Source organism: Sebastes fasciatus, chromosome 4 (genome assembly GCF_043250625.1).
Source record: "Sebastes fasciatus isolate fSebFas1 chromosome 4, fSebFas1.pri, whole genome shotgun sequence".
In the NCBI taxonomy this organism is placed as follows: Eukaryota; Metazoa; Chordata; class Actinopteri; order Perciformes; family Sebastidae; genus Sebastes; species Sebastes fasciatus.
In genome coordinates, this window is record NC_133798.1 from 35,791,002 (window position 1) to 35,806,737 (window position 15,736).

Here is a 15,736-nt window from a genome sequence, read left to right on the forward strand (position 1 = left end):
CTTCCGTAGTTATGTTTACACAAATGTGTACCTATTTGTCACATAACTTCCATATTTAGGTAACTTCCATAGCTATTTTGACCCAAACGTTGACTTGTTATGTAACTTTCGTACATAAGTAACACCACTTCCGCAGCTATTTCAACCCAAACGTTTACTTATTTGTTATCTAACTTCTGTTGATGCCTGGACAATCGTAGGAAATGCACAAAAAATAACAAAATACATTTTCTTAAGATATAATCGCTGCATGAGGAAACGTTGATCGGATCGTGGTCATGACTAGCAAGTAAGTTTATGTCTGTGTAAATGCGATAACAGGGAGATGCCGATGAGAGCTAGCGGTTGCCACGGTTACAGATGGGGTGCTGTGATAGTTGTTTGCAAAGTTAGTTGATATGCACCAAGTTGATATACTATCCTACCCAGGGCGTGTTTGGATCTTGGCTTTCTGCCCAGCGCATCAACCTCCTCCCTTTCTCAGCCATCTTCCCATCTTATATATCTGATCGGCTTTGTGCATGAAGAAGGGGCATTACTCAGCGTTCAGATTGCAACGGCTTCCCGTGTTGTTCGCTTTCATCCCTGTATTTAGCTGTTTAACATGAGATATGGTAAAAAATGATTCAATCAACTCCCACTGTTACGTTTGTGCAGATCCCACTGCAGTTCACATTGAGGGAGAAATAAGGAGGGATGGAGAGACTCTCTCCTCTCCTCCCCTCCCCTCCCCTCTTCCTCCTCCCTCCCCTCTCTCTCAATCTCTCATCACATACTGCAGCTCCTCCCTCCACCTTGCCCTTCTCCAGATCCCCTCCCTTCTGCCGTTTCTCTCTCTCCATCCCTCCTTCATTCTCCCTCAATCTTTCAGCCTAGCTGAGACTAACCGAGGATACACCCTCTCTGTGTGTGTGTGTGTGTGTATGTGTGTGGCTTGCCGTGTGAACCGCATGTGTCAGTGTGTATACACATGTGGCTTCGCAGCTGACGGGAAGGACTCATGAAGTGCTCTGGACTTGGATATCAGATCCTTCTCCTTATGCATATTTACCACATTTTTTTTTAAAGACACTCTAAAATCCACCTATTAAAGAATCTCATTTCCCTCCTCTCGGGGCAGCATCTCGATGGAATCTTCAATCCTTCCCCCTGTATCTTGGATTTAATGAGCAGCCACCGTGGAATGAAGCAAGCACTTTCTGGATTCCCTTCGTTACAGCTCTGGTAAGGACATGTCTCTCCCTCTCTCCCTCCCTCTCCACTCTCTTTCTGTATATCCGTCTCCTTTTTCTCGCACTTCCTACTTGATTTGCTTCTCATAACATATTGACAGGTGCAGGCAGCACACATTATGGGATAGGGGGGCAGTTAAATGAAGCAGGGCGAGCTATTTAGGACATGGAGAGAGGGAGAAAATGAGGATGGGCTGGCTGGGGAGTGCGAGAGAGAGTGTAGGGGACAGAAGCAGGGAACGGAAATGTGTGTCGACACCAGCAGTGTTGCTCATGCTCTCAGAGGCTGGAGGGGGAAAATGCTCCACTTGGTACTTGCTATTGATCTGCTGTTATTTTCAGCTCCCATCCCTTAGAGACAACTTTGCATGGTCTACCTGACAGTGATAGCATTGGATTTGTGAACGCTGACAGGAAGGGACTTTGTCATAATAAAGAGGTAAATTCTGATTCTGTAGCTGGAAGTGCATTAGTAATGTCTGAATTTAACGTGCATATTTAAATGTGTGTGCTGCCCTCTGTTCACAGCACGGGGGGGAGAGTATGAGGACGTGTGAATTTGTGTTTGTAGAGAATGTGTGTGTGTGCTTGATGGGCTTATTGTGATGCGACAAGGTGGGACTTATACTCCTACTTTGGATGCATGCCTGCATACCTATACATATTCTCGTAGAGACCTCCTCAGCTGAAGTGGGGGAGTGAGAAATTGCAGCTTCCCGCCATGTTGATTTGTCTGATTACCTGATTGGGCCTTTCGACAACAGCTCTGACTTATGAAGAGATCACCAGTCGCCGATCTGAGATGGCTGACTTGCACATCACCGGGATGCGTATAGAGGATTATTTTAATAATTTGTTTTACATTTAGTTTACTGTGTTTGTTATCATTCACATCCTTAAGAAGATATAATGCTAATCACATATAGACGAAGATGCCGTGTTTATTTCACTTTTTGTCAGTTGGAAGCACGAGGCGAAGTTGATGTTGCTATTTTTGGTCCCCTCTGCATGCTGGATGAGCTTCTTCCCTTTTATCTTTACTGCTGTCTTGTTATTAATGCTCTGTTCATCTCTCTCTTGTCTCTGTGAACTCTTCAGGGACGAGAGTAAAGAGAGATAGTTAGAGGGGAGAGATGTTGGAATACAAGAGAGAGATAGAGAGAGTTGGTACTGGCACTGAAAGCAATGAAGAGAATAGGAGAGGTGCTAGTAGAAGGTGAAGTAGGGAGAGAGCAAAGGAGAGAGGATATGGCAATGAAATACTGACAGGAAGCCAGAGACAAGAGGACGAAAAGGGACAGAGGAGGAGTGAGTGTGTGCTAACTAACAAGCCTCAAACCTCTTCTGAGGCTCAAGCTCCTGGTAGGGGGTCAGTTTACACACACATCCACGCTCTCCAACGGAAAACCTGATAGATAGGCCACGGCCTGCATCTCAACACATGCCCGGCCGCATTTCCTGCAAAGGACATCAATATTGATCACATTTCCCATTTCAGAGAAGAAACCACGATAACACCGGAGGATGGAACAATAATAAAAGATAAATCAGATTACCCCACCTTGGGTATACCTTCTGTTTCCTTTATAATTCCTTTCCAGCACTTAGGGCAAGGCTATACAGGTGCAGCCACAGCAGTTCATGTTTGTATGGCAGAGCTTTTGGCACACGGGCAATGCTAACTGTGAAACGTATATTCGAGCAGATTGGATTTAATGCGGTGTATTGAACGGTTTCGTCTCATTAGTGTATCACATATCTAGTCGCTGCATATTTTTGTTTGAATGCTTTATTAGTTTCTACAGCTGAGCTGAAATGCATTATCAGTTTGGATTTAAGGGTTCTGAATGAACAACACAGATCGGATTTTGCTTAGTGAAGCTTTCATGAGGGTTTTTAGTGTGGATGAAAGATGGAATCAAGGAGATATCCGGGGATGCCTCACTAATAAATTCAGAGCTGATCTCCTGTATTTGGAACTGAAGGTATTCTGCTAATTGATTGGTAATTATTAAGTGATGTCTCCCTCTTTCCATCTCAGTCCCCTTCAGGCACACGCTCACAGGATGTGGCTAGCAGGAGTCATTTTTACCCGACTCGGCTGCAGTAAAAGCTTGCCATTCAATGGGTGACATCCGAGAGTGACTCACTGTGCCCGTGAATGCTCCTCCACCCACAGCCAGGAACCCTTCACACTGCCCATCGCCGAATAAGAAGTTCACAACTCCTCTTTTCCTCAACCTCCAAGGCAATTATTCTTAAGGCCGTTATAGCAAATGATGGTTATTACCGATGTGGTTTCATGATTTACCATGATGCATGAAATGAAGTTGGCCCATTTGTCACAGCGATTCTGCAGCTAATGGTGTCCGTAGTGGTGGGCTAGCATTGTTAAGTTTTGTGGGTATGAGATTCTCATCCCAGTGCAGTCTCTTGCGAGACACAATTTAACACATAGTCAATGTAAATCTTTTTCAGAGCTGTTTTGATCCTTGTATTAATACCCACTCATAACACTATATATCCAAGATTCCGTCCCTTAATGTAAAACTCAATAACTCTCACTATGATGGTTAAAAGTGAATTCAATTTAACAAGCTTTGATACACCCCTTGGATAATGGCTATCCACAACCTCAAAGGGATGATAGATTCACTAATCGCCACTAATGAATCCAAAATCCAGATGAATCTGCCTTTTTTTTCATAACTCGCAGCTAATAAGCATAAGATACAAGGAGGACAATCATTTTTCGATTGAATTATAGTGAGGTCTTATTTTGCCCCCTCATGGATGTAAACTGGGTGAACAAATCATTAACAAACACCTTTCAATATAATGTAGTCCAGTGCAACACCACCTCAAACTACAGCCTCAAAAATGACTTTTAATTCAGCTAACACATTATTAAAGGTTATCTAGTTAGCATTCATTAATTAGCAGCAAACAGCTATTTGCTATCCAAGCTACTCTGTGCTTAGTTTACATAGCCGGGCCGGCCGCGCTTTCATTTTAGTGCATGTTTGTGCATGTAAGCGTGCTGGCTCACGGCCACCATTCTCCACTGCTCTCATACCGCGGTTACAGTTGATAACGCCGTGCTGAGCCACATATAGCATCCAGCGCCCACCCTCTGGTTCCCCCTCAGGTAAACACTTTTAGCTCCGTCAGCACTGTTGCCATGGTTAGCGCCGTTAGCACCATTAGCCAACTCGAGAAGCAATAGAAATGCTCTCAATATGGCATTTAACGCCTTTAACAAAAACTTCATATAAAAAGCTTGTCAAAGAGAAGGTTTTAGGAGATTATGAGCAGATTGGATATAGGGTGGGGTTGAAAGTGAGATGGACAGGAGAGGGAGTACCACATATCTCTCATCCCAACTAAACCAGTGCAGTGTTATACTCTTTAATTATATAAAATATGGATGAATCTAATTAATTGTATTAGTTGGACATTGAACAAACCTTATTAAAACCAATTGTTTTTTAATGAAAATGCATTGTTAACAGTTGTGGGCTTCTGGTCATGTGTATTATGCAAACTAAGCATCACAATGCCATAAATCTGATGTGTAGGTGGCTGAGCGTCTCTAATTCGTGACAAAATGTCACATTATTTGATATATGTGATGCCATCACAACAGATACTCAGCAGTGAGGTTGCAGTGTGCCAGCTAGACAATGATCTGAGGCATTCATATACTGTAATGGAGCCCTATTATCAACAGCAGGCAGGAAGAGAAAACAGAATAAGGCATGGTTTGTCCAATGTAGCAGATATAGTGGAGGACCGAGAACAGAACCCTGAGGAACTCCTTCACAGACAAAAAACAATCAACCTGAATAGTTGGAGTCTTAATCTGCATGGTTTTTCACAAATCAAGTAGGACAATAAATTAAAAACCCTACATTTTAAAGATGTTTAATCAAAATACCAGTATCACAGACTGTAAAAAGTAAGAATTTACTAATGTAAAAGAGAACCGTAGTATCTCCTCCTTTTATTAGACATAAAATATAATCATCCATCATGGGAATTTCATTTTATCTAACACTAAAAAAGATGAGTCACTCGTTCAGTTATTAAATCTGCTACAAAGTGTGACATGTGTTTTCTAGAATCCACACTCATACATTCACATGCACTCACATTTGGGATTTGTCAAATACAGCTGTAGTCTGCAGCAGTTGGGGGTTAAGGACATTACTCAGCAGTTGTTCATGTAGGATGAGAGAGCAAGATTTGTTCACTTCCCCTGCCTAGTTTGTTCCGGCCAGCTGAGCGAATCTAAATGGTATAAATTGAAAATTGTATAAATAATTCAGGAACGGCTTTTATCTTCTGCATTTGGATGCATTGCCAGGCCAACACAATAGTGATTCTTATATGTTGTTGTTTCAGGAAAAGGATTCAACCCTCACTGACCTTTTGTGCATTCTGTTGTTCTACAAAATCACATCAAAATGCCTCCTCTGTTGCCCTAGTTTTCATTTGAGACACATTGCCTCTATGGAAATTCTTCCAAAGAGCAAATCAAATGTTATTCAGACTTTTGTTCTTGTTCTTCATGATGAAATAGGGCAAATGGATAAGAATCTGCATTCATTTGCTCATCTGTTCATTCACACACTTAAAATAAACAGTGGCTAGACTACTACTATGGTTTGCTTGGTTATCCATGTGGCATGTGCAAAATCTCTGATTAGATTAAGAGGGAATTTAGGGAAATGAAGGCTTTTGCTACTGCACTGCAGCATTTTCAGGATGACAATGAGTGGCCCAAGAGGAGTGCTACAGTTACAAGGGGACAGATTAGTTACTGATTGGCCAATATGGACCCTACATTATTTATGAAGGAAGATGATGCTTTTTATGATGCTTGATGTGATTATAGACTAGAAATGGACAAAAAGTCACATACTTTGCTGACCCATCCATCCACTCATTTGTAGTTACAGCCCGTTGGCACAAAAGGGCGTATAAATATCACAATAATGGGCGAGGCGTTTTAGGTGCAATGAGTACGCCTTTCTTGATTTCCAACGTGTCATTTTTACGCCACTCATCCTGTACTGACTGCAATGTAAATGCATATCCGTAAATATACTACGGTAAGAGTTAGTGACGTCGTATAAAAAGTGAGAAAGACCACTTATGGTGAGCAGATGCGGGTGGATGTGCCCAACAAACACAAGTTTTAACCAGGAGACCAATATTCGAGACCGTTGTTGACCGATATTTTGTTTTGTAAGTTACGTTAATGTTTTAATTGACGTTTGTAACGTCTTTTCCGTAGTTGGGTAACATTGTTTACGTACTTATTTTAAGCCCAACCATGATTTTTCCCTAACCCTTATTACGTGTTTTTCTTGCCTCAACCTAATTAGTGGTTTTCTTGCCTAAACCTAACTGTGGACGTTTGCATGGCATAAAAATGACACACTAAACTAGGCTAAAATGCGTACTCATGACACGCACAATGTCCGTGTAATATAGTGGTATTTCTACGCCTTCCTGTGGGACCGAGTTGGTATTTAAGGATGTACAATGTATTGAACAGCTTGCTGCTGAAGCGTACACATGCTGAAGAAACTACAACAATAACTACAATGTGAACAAGCCTGTTTCCAAACATGGCATGATGAGTAGCTCTAATCTAAATCTGAATGATCTAATTCAAGCTCTCCTTAATGAAACCTGGCCTTTGTTTAAAAAAATGTCCTGCTTACTATAATTACTGTGACACAACCAATTGCTGGTTGCTGAAAATGCACTTTGATTCACTTATACATCTATACTTCCTGTAGTGTATTTACACCTCAAAAATGGTGGCACATGAGCCAACACTGCTTGTGTTCATCAGAATCATGCTGCGAATAGGAAGCATCAGCTTTCTTCCTTTCCGCATCATGTTTTGGCATCAAACCACCGCCAAGTGAAACCGCTTCCAACGGAAAGTGTTACTGAAGAGGGAGTGATGTACGTATGCAATGAGGAGCGAGACTCCTGCATTTTGTACAGCTCTACTCAGAAATACATACATTTATTTTCTGCCTAATATCAAGGAGGTGGCCTTCACTGTGTTAAATCACCGTTCAATCTCAATTTACAAAGTCTTTGGCATTTCGTCCCACCTGTTAGTTCTGTCAAAATTGTTTGTGCCAGTCCATTACTGACAGCCGAAGGAAAGGACAAACAATACTTCTAGGAGGAAGCTCAATAGATTCTCTGTGATTGCTGGCGCACATAGCGAGCCGCCCACTGGAATTGAGGGGGAGGTCATATTGGAGAAATCCCAAATGTTCATCCAGATGCTCCTGGGTTGTTTTTTTCTGGGGGTTTTTCAGCGGATGTGAGTGAGGAGATTGTGTGGGGTTTTTAGCTGCTAGCTTCAACATGCAAAGCTGTAGCTCAATATTAATAGAAGTGCTTGATATTTTTGGTAAATCTGTATTTTTCCTTTGGGTGTCTAAAAACAGCAAGCTAAAAAACATTTTACTTTACCGGGGTTAACCTCCTGCTCAGTTGCAAATATTATACTGAAAGAGCTTTGTCCAATGGATGACAGCTAACACACATTTTATCTTAATTTAATTCCTCCACTATGGTGCTAGGCTTAGACCGCCATGAATATTAATTAGTCAAAAAGTGTGGGACAAAGCATCAGAGGCAATTTCTCAGACCTGTTTATGCACAATCTATTAGGTACATGTGAGTGCTGGTGATTTTCTCACCTGTTAGGCAATGACATGTGCCACTTGATCCCCTATCAATATGTGGTTTGGGATATTTCTAACAGTCCCTGCAGCAGAGCTTGAAGTGGAAAAAAAATAAGTGCCAGTGCTCTCTTATTCACATGTTGGCGTGTGTATCGGCCGGTAACAGCAATCTCTTGTGACTTATTCCTATTTCTTCATTATTTCTTTAAGCATGTTATACTGTCAGTCATAAGTAGCTGTGGTTTAATAGCTATATTATTAAACTTAGGCTATGCATCTTTTATAGTTAGCCTACAATACTCCCATTATATTCCAACTGGAACATTATAGGGTTAAGGTGTTTAATGTTAAAAGTTAAAGTGCTTTCCTGTGTTATCTGTAGCCTATAGTAGGTTTCATTCAGGTTTTAGGGGCAGTGTCCCAGTCAGGATGCTCCTACATATTATGAAGCAGAATAAAGAGACACATTCAGAATTTTGACAGTGAATAAAAGGTACTAAGAAATATTGGGTTTGGGAGTCCTCCCCCAAGCAAATTTGGAGGTTTTGACTTAAAACTATACAATTTCACATCATTTTGGACCATTATTATTACTAGTTCAATGGATATTTTATTATTTACACATACCACAGCCTTCATCTGAACATTTAATTATTCTGGAAACGTTTACCCTAAAAGAGCTGATTCAGAAAACTTTTAAATAATGTTTCATTAATTATATTTGTTCACAAATAAAAAAGGGACAGAAAGGACATGAACATTGTATTGATAAATTACAGTACCCTCGTTCTCACCCTCCTCCGTGCTGTCCTTTGGCTTTCCAGATGCTCCCAACATAGTTTTTATGTTTATACAGCTTGTGAGGCATGGCGCCAATATATCGGCGCTGCGCCGTTATGCATTGCCATTATGAATCTCCCAGAGAATCTGATATGGAGAGGGCAGAAAAGAGTACCAAGAAGTACGCAAGAAACAGTCACGGTACGCCAAGGAGTAAAATTAAGGAGTAAATTGAAGAAGTGCCGGTACTGCGTACCGGTGAGTACCGGCCTACTTTGAACACTGCAACATAGGCTATCTATCAGGCCATTAAATAAGCACCATAGATGTGGGTAAGTAGGGCTCTGCTACACCCACTAGTAGGTTTTATCCTCTATTCACATGGTCGATCACCAAAAGAAGGTATAAAAGAAGACGACAGCGACCTCTAACAACTGTAGTAATTATGACTCCATATGGGATGGAGAATGGGGGCGATGGATGGGACGGATGGGCCCACAATTGTTGGCCTTAATGTGTGAAGAAAGCTGAGGCCATCTGTATGTAGGACCCGTGTGTGCACAGCTTTTGTAAATGTCAGTGACTCAGCATGGCGATGACTTACAAACAGGCGTTATTAAAATACTGCGTTTTTGGCTGGTTGACATCACTTTCCAATCTCGAAATTGGTCCTGCCCACTCCACCAATGCACACGCACACACACACACTCACTCACTCATTCACAGTCGGGGGTAAATTAAAAATAATAACACATTTAGTTGAGACCTCTCCCTCGGCCCCCAGCGTGTTTGTTACTCCGATGCCCTGGAACACACGCTCCCAACAAATCCTGCTTTGTGACTAATATTTCAAAAGCTGTAACTCTCACAGCTTGCTTGGAAACATGCTAAAACAAGATATAATTAAACCATGAAAACAGTATTTATTTGTTTTAGATTCATTTCAGGCTCAAAAGAGCTAGTCTATTACATAAGCACAGCTGGGTGAGAGGTGCCTCTTCCACCAACGTCGCTCCTGGATCATTTCCCAGTCCTGACTGTACTGAAGTCTCCACTATGATCAGCGTCAGTTGAGAGTGAAAACACAGGCTAAAGCAAGCTGCCAATAGTTCTAATTATCATGGATGATGCACCCAGAGCTCTATTTTTGGATCAATGCGGCAGGAGAACGCACGGGAGGTATGAAATATAAAGTCAATACTTGTTTAACTTTATTTTTAAGACCAGGTCACGATCAAAATTGGCAGTAAATATACAATGACTTATTCAGCACAGTCAGGCCAATGAGGGCCCGAGGAAATCATATGGTTACTTGGACGGCTTTTAAAATTGCACATACGAGTTTGACTGTTGTATGTAACAAGATGGATGTGTGTTTTCACTTTCACTGTCAAATGTGCCAGGCTGGTCTTATATATTGTTCGTTGCTATACCTACGAAAAGTAATGCATCTAATTAATTTATATCCCACAAAATCAATTTGTGTGGAATTCACGTAATCGTGAACACTCGAGGTCGGGGTGGGTCAAAATATACCGGTATTTTGGCCAGGAGACCAGCGTTAGTGTACCGTGTGAAACCAGAACTTAACGTTGATTTATTTGTCAGGTAACTGACGTACTTAAGTAACGCCACTTTCGGTGTTATTTTAAACCAAACCACGATATTTTCCTAAACCTAATTAAGTAGTTTTGTTGCCTAAACCTAAGGTAGTTGTTTCCTGATTGAAGTTTATTTTGAAAGGACATTTTGCTGGACGTTCGTGGGAAAACGAACAAAAAAGGAAGAATAACTTATTGGTAAGATATTACACAAATCATTGTATGAGCATATGTTGAATGTGTAATAGCGTGTTAGTAAGCAGCTGAGCTTCTTTGGTAGTTACTGTAAAAAAAAGGAAGAAAACAAGGGAAGCCTGATCATCATATTCAAACAAGCATAAAGCTGTGCAAAAGTTTTATTTTGAAAATGTTAATATCTTTCCTGATACCATACAAAATGATCAAAGCATCTCTGAGTTCACTGAAACAGAAGTTGAAAACGCAGACATGGTTGATCCTGATGGTTTGAACTGAATTACTCAGCAGTGCTGTAAAGAAATAAAATAACCTGACCACCCCGACAGAAACTCATTCTATCTGCAACATAACTTAAGTTGATATTCAGCAAAAAATGAAAATGCGGCAGATGTAAAAAAAAAAAAAAAACGCCATCGGGCCGATAGCTGGCACGAATAACTGTCACTGTGTATGTTAATTTTAACAGGGTTCAAGCAGTCCAGCGTTTTTATGTGATGGAAAAAGCTTCTTACCTCCTCACCAGGTCTCTATCATTAGTATTCTGGTCAGTGCTGTGCACTCTCATCTTGGTTGGCCATTTCCCATCTGAAATTAGTTTTTTCCTTTTTGTACAGGGCAGTCTCTTTCAGTAAAATACTGACCAGGTTTAAATAAATAAACAAAAGCCCCTTAATGCTAATGAATGCTAATGCGCACATTCTAGGAGGGCACTTTTTAAGAGTGAAGAAAAAAATAATAAGAAGAGGGGCTTTGGGCTTGTGCCTTTCAGTTGTTTCATTTGCTGAATCCTGCTGATTATTCAGCTAAATTTATCATCCTTTTTGCATATAATTATACCGGAGCAGGCCAGTGGACACTGTGACTGTGAAAAATGTTAAAATGTTCTTCAACAGATTACAGACAAAGCAGATTCAGAATACTTTGTATATACTGTGCATTTTGTGTGTTTTTTCTATTGCATCTGGTCCCTCAACACTGGATTTGAGATGCCATGTGGGGTCACTTGATATGCAGACTGTCTCTGTTAGACTGATGTATTATTGTTCTACTGATTAAGGGACAGGTAATATATCATCTTTTGTACAATGCCGTTTGTGACCTCCAATATGCTCCTGTACATCGAATACAAGAATATGACATTGATATGATGACATGAAAAGGCTCCAGTGTCTGAGCTTGTGAGGATGTTGTCACCTAAACTTTGGGACATTGGACTGGCCTCAAAGGGTCGGGAAACCTAGTTATGATATCTGTTGTTTGGCTTCCTGTGTGTTCAGTTCATCTAGTATGTTATATGGCGAAGCACTAAGGCCATTAAGGTGTATTGTAGTGTGTTGTTGCTGACAAAAGGAATACACCACATCATGTCTTTTACTCAGACTGTATACAAGAAGGGGACGTAGTCACCATGACGTCACCCATTGGTTTGTTGACTGCCGTTTTGAAGCCTAGAGTTTGGCATTTTGGCCGCCGCTATCTTAGTTTTTGGCAGTCGCCATATTGGTTTTTCACAACCAAATGCTGAATAAAACATTTTTAGGTTACCAAAATGTTACAATTAACTTTCATGAACTGAAAACACACTGTGAAAGGGTTAAAGTTGTAAGACGAAAACACGGACAACACCCAGATTTTTTTTTTTTTTTTTTGTCTTGTTCATCCATGACCAGGTATCAAAAGATAGAAGAAGTAAATTGGAGACGTTTCAGTTGTCTCTGCACGTCAGTGGTCCTCCCACACGGGTGTTTTCACTCACGGTGTCTGATCAGGTCTCTTTTCAGGACGGTGTGGTTGTGCAAAGACGTGAATGTTTAACATTTCCTTCTCTCTCTTATTGGTTTTGTTGCAGCCGTTGGGTCACGGACAGCTTACACCTTTATCAATGTTATAAAGTAAATGGACTTTGTTGATGTTATTCAATTTATATCACGGCTCAGCTGCAGAGGGCTAATTACCCGTGGTGAAATAAAAGCACCTGCGTCCAGCGTTCAGGCTTTGAACCTCAATCTTTTTTTTTTCAGTCGGTCAGTCATCACCTCGCCGCGGTCGTGCTCGTCTGTCTCAGCCATTTCGGCTTTAACTACGTGATACTCTTGCTTTGGAAATGTTTCAGTGGTATACATCAGATTTGCCTTATTCACTTGATAATAGTTTTTCATACCAGACATCCTACAGGGAGACTGCAAGAGACACTTTATGAAAGACAGTCTAGACAAGTCTGTCATATCCTCCTCTCTGGCTGGGATTGCACAACTTTTTCTTTTTCCTTTGGAGGAGGCTCTGGAGAGATTTGCCTGATAGTTTATGCAGTCTGTAGTTGGTACTCACTGACCTAAAATTAGGCTATACGTATGCAGTTTGTAGTTGGTGAGCAACAACTAAAAGTAGGTTATTTCATCAACAATCTTGTTTACATGCAATACATGTACTTGTATGCATTAGTGCATGCACTGAACTGCTCTTAACTTTAATATATGTATACATGCAAACAGCTCTTTTAAAAAAAGCATTTTTACATTCAGGTAATGCACAGCTCTGTTTGTCATACACCATATGCTGTGCCTGCTTATGCATACACTGAATTAATGCGCATTATGGCACATGTTGCCAGCATGTGTTTGTGACTGAGTATCATCACCACCTGGGACAAGCGATCTACATAGCATTACGTTAACGCGGCGTTGCTACTCATCACCTGCTCCGGGAGGGAGTAAACGCTGTCAGGAGGTGAGAGAGCAGATTATGATGGAAGAGGTTCAGACAGGAGACGGCTCCCTGTAGCTGCAGTCTTCAGCTGTAACGACCTTAAGTGGGCCAGGCTCAGGTGAGCTTTCCACTTAAGTCGAATTGGAAAAGACCCTCGGAGCAGAGGGCTAAGTGGCACTGGTGAGCTGTCTGTGAAGGGGTTTGGGGAAGTATTATACCTAGATGAGCTTCTTGTAGTTAAAGGTAGGGTCGACGACATTGGAAAGGGTGTAAAGACCATTTCAACCAATATAACAAATAGTGTTTACTGGATAACATCGTCAACTCTGCCTTTAAGGAAAACATTATGGGTCTTATAATAATTTTAAAAATACACAGGTGAAGGGCTTTAAAGGGGAAATATACTTTTGGACATCTGGAGTGCTTACCAACCCACAAACTGTGAAATAAAACAACCTAGTCAGTTTTTTTGTGGGCTGCCTGGATCAGAAAACATGTGATTCAACGAGCCATTCAGATTTATCTCCCCTTCCTATGTCACACGCAGGCTTATTAGAATATACTGCCCACAACTTGAGAACTACCTTTGCAAAGGTGCACCATATTTGTCTCAAAAGCAAATCAGAGCAGACTGAGCTTTTTAGGGAGGGGTCTTAAAGAGACAGGCGCTAAAACGGAGCGTTTCAGACAGAGGCTGAATACAGGTCTATTCAGACAGACAGTAAGAGAAAAATAATGTGTTTTTTGAACATTAAAACATGTAAACATGTTCTAGTAGAAACCCCAAATACAAGTATGAACCTGGAAATGAGCATGATATGTCCCCCAGGGACTACCTACAGTAGATTAAACATGTATCCACCCACACTGTAACATGCTTTGGGAAGAAGCATCCACCATGTTGCTTAACTGGCCTACAGTATGCTGTGATTACACTTGAGGTCAAGCCACTAATGATGATGATGTATTGTTAATATGATCGAGGCTACAGTCTAATTTGAAGCTGATGAGACAGGTTTTTTGTGTTCCCACTGTGAGAATTGAAATCGTTCAACGCCTCTAGTTTTATTCTCTTTATGAGCACGTTGTGTATTTCATTGCAATGAATATATATTGAAGGCAAAACCTCCGTTGAATTGATTTCATTAAACAACCCCTATAGGGTTACAAAGTTGATGTAGAGGAATGGCCACGGCATATTGGTATTCTGTGAGGCCGCCCGCTCAGCTCTCTAAACCAGAGCCGACATTTAATTTGCAACCAAAATGAGGTGAACTTTGTGTGAAGCGGGTCACTTTACTGCTGTAATCGAAGTGCCCCCTCTTTGCTCTTAATCTGACTCTCACTGTATGGGAGGACACAGCCATGGGTTGGTGTGTGTGTGTGTGTGTGAGAGTAAGTGTAACCTTTTATAATTTCAACGGTATCATAAAATATGCATAACATATCCCATTTCTCTTTTTTTGGGTCACTTTTATCCAAAGTGTCTCGCAGTAATGGAGGTGAATACTTCAAATGTATCAATGGGATTCCAAGCCTTTAAAGACAACTCGAAGCCACATTTGGAGAGTGTCTTGCTTCAGTAATTCGCACTACACTTCCAAGTTCAAAGTGAATGTTGTGGCGGGACGTAATGCGTGGAAAAAATGTTTACAACGTGAGCAGACGGTGGACGAACCCCTCAAGGTGTAGACAGAAGAAGAGGAGGAAGAAAGCTTGTGTCACTTTGAAAGTGGTGAAGCGGCAGCGTTTATATGATTGTGGATGTTACCTTTAAGTGGTTGGCGTGAAATTGTGGGAAAATGCTTCAGCGTGGATAATGGATCTTTCATGCCCTATGCACATCGACTGAGCTGCTTCTCGACTTTGTTTAAAATGACTTGTGCAGTTATCTACGAGAGTCTATAGAAGTGATTATCTCAGATTCTTCAACTGGTTATGATATCATCTTCAAAAACCAGGTGTGTGTTCCAATTTCAGTTTGCAGCCAGAAACCGGTTGGAAATTGATTTCCACATGATTCCTCCTGGGTATTATTTTTTTTTCTTTGTTGCCATTTCCTGCCAACTCCTGACTTCTTCTAGGCCAGGCTAATAAATTAATCTTTGTCACACATTTCCACCGAGCTCACTGGCTTTTGTTTCATGGCTTTATTATAAAGGATACAAATAATAAATATATAAAAAAAATACACAAGGCATGGAGAACATTCCTACATAATGCCAGATAATGACTTTGGGTCTTTTAGTTGGTAAATGAGGAACAGTTTTAATATGATAGTGATTGTGATTCCTATAAACCTAAACTATTTCCGGCTGGTAAAGCCAAACACACACACAAGATCTGGTTATCTTTCTCATTAATCACAGCATATTTCGCATACACAGGAACACATGTTTTGCATCAGAACTACAGTACAAGGTGGTCTCTCATGACCTTTAGGTGAGATCATGTCTTCTACAGACTAGTATTCTTGCCGACAGCTGTTATGTTTAAG

General features: G+C 41.0%; 1 protein-coding gene across 2 annotated transcripts in view; it reads left to right on the top strand.

The window, feature by feature from the left end:
* The first annotated feature begins 818 nt into the window (after window positions 1-818).
* The window catches only part of lingo1a (leucine rich repeat and Ig domain containing 1a), a 150,304-nt gene continuing 135,386 nt past the window's right edge, over window positions 819-15,736 (top strand). Inside the window, exon 1 of one of the 2 annotated variants that reach the window (XM_074633925.1) lies at window positions 819-1,224. The gene's annotated coding sequence lies outside the window, so the exon portion shown is untranslated. Of the gene's footprint in view, window positions 1,225-1,532; window positions 1,672-15,736 lie in introns of those variants that run through there. The other variant, XM_074633926.1, reaches the window with a different exon arrangement.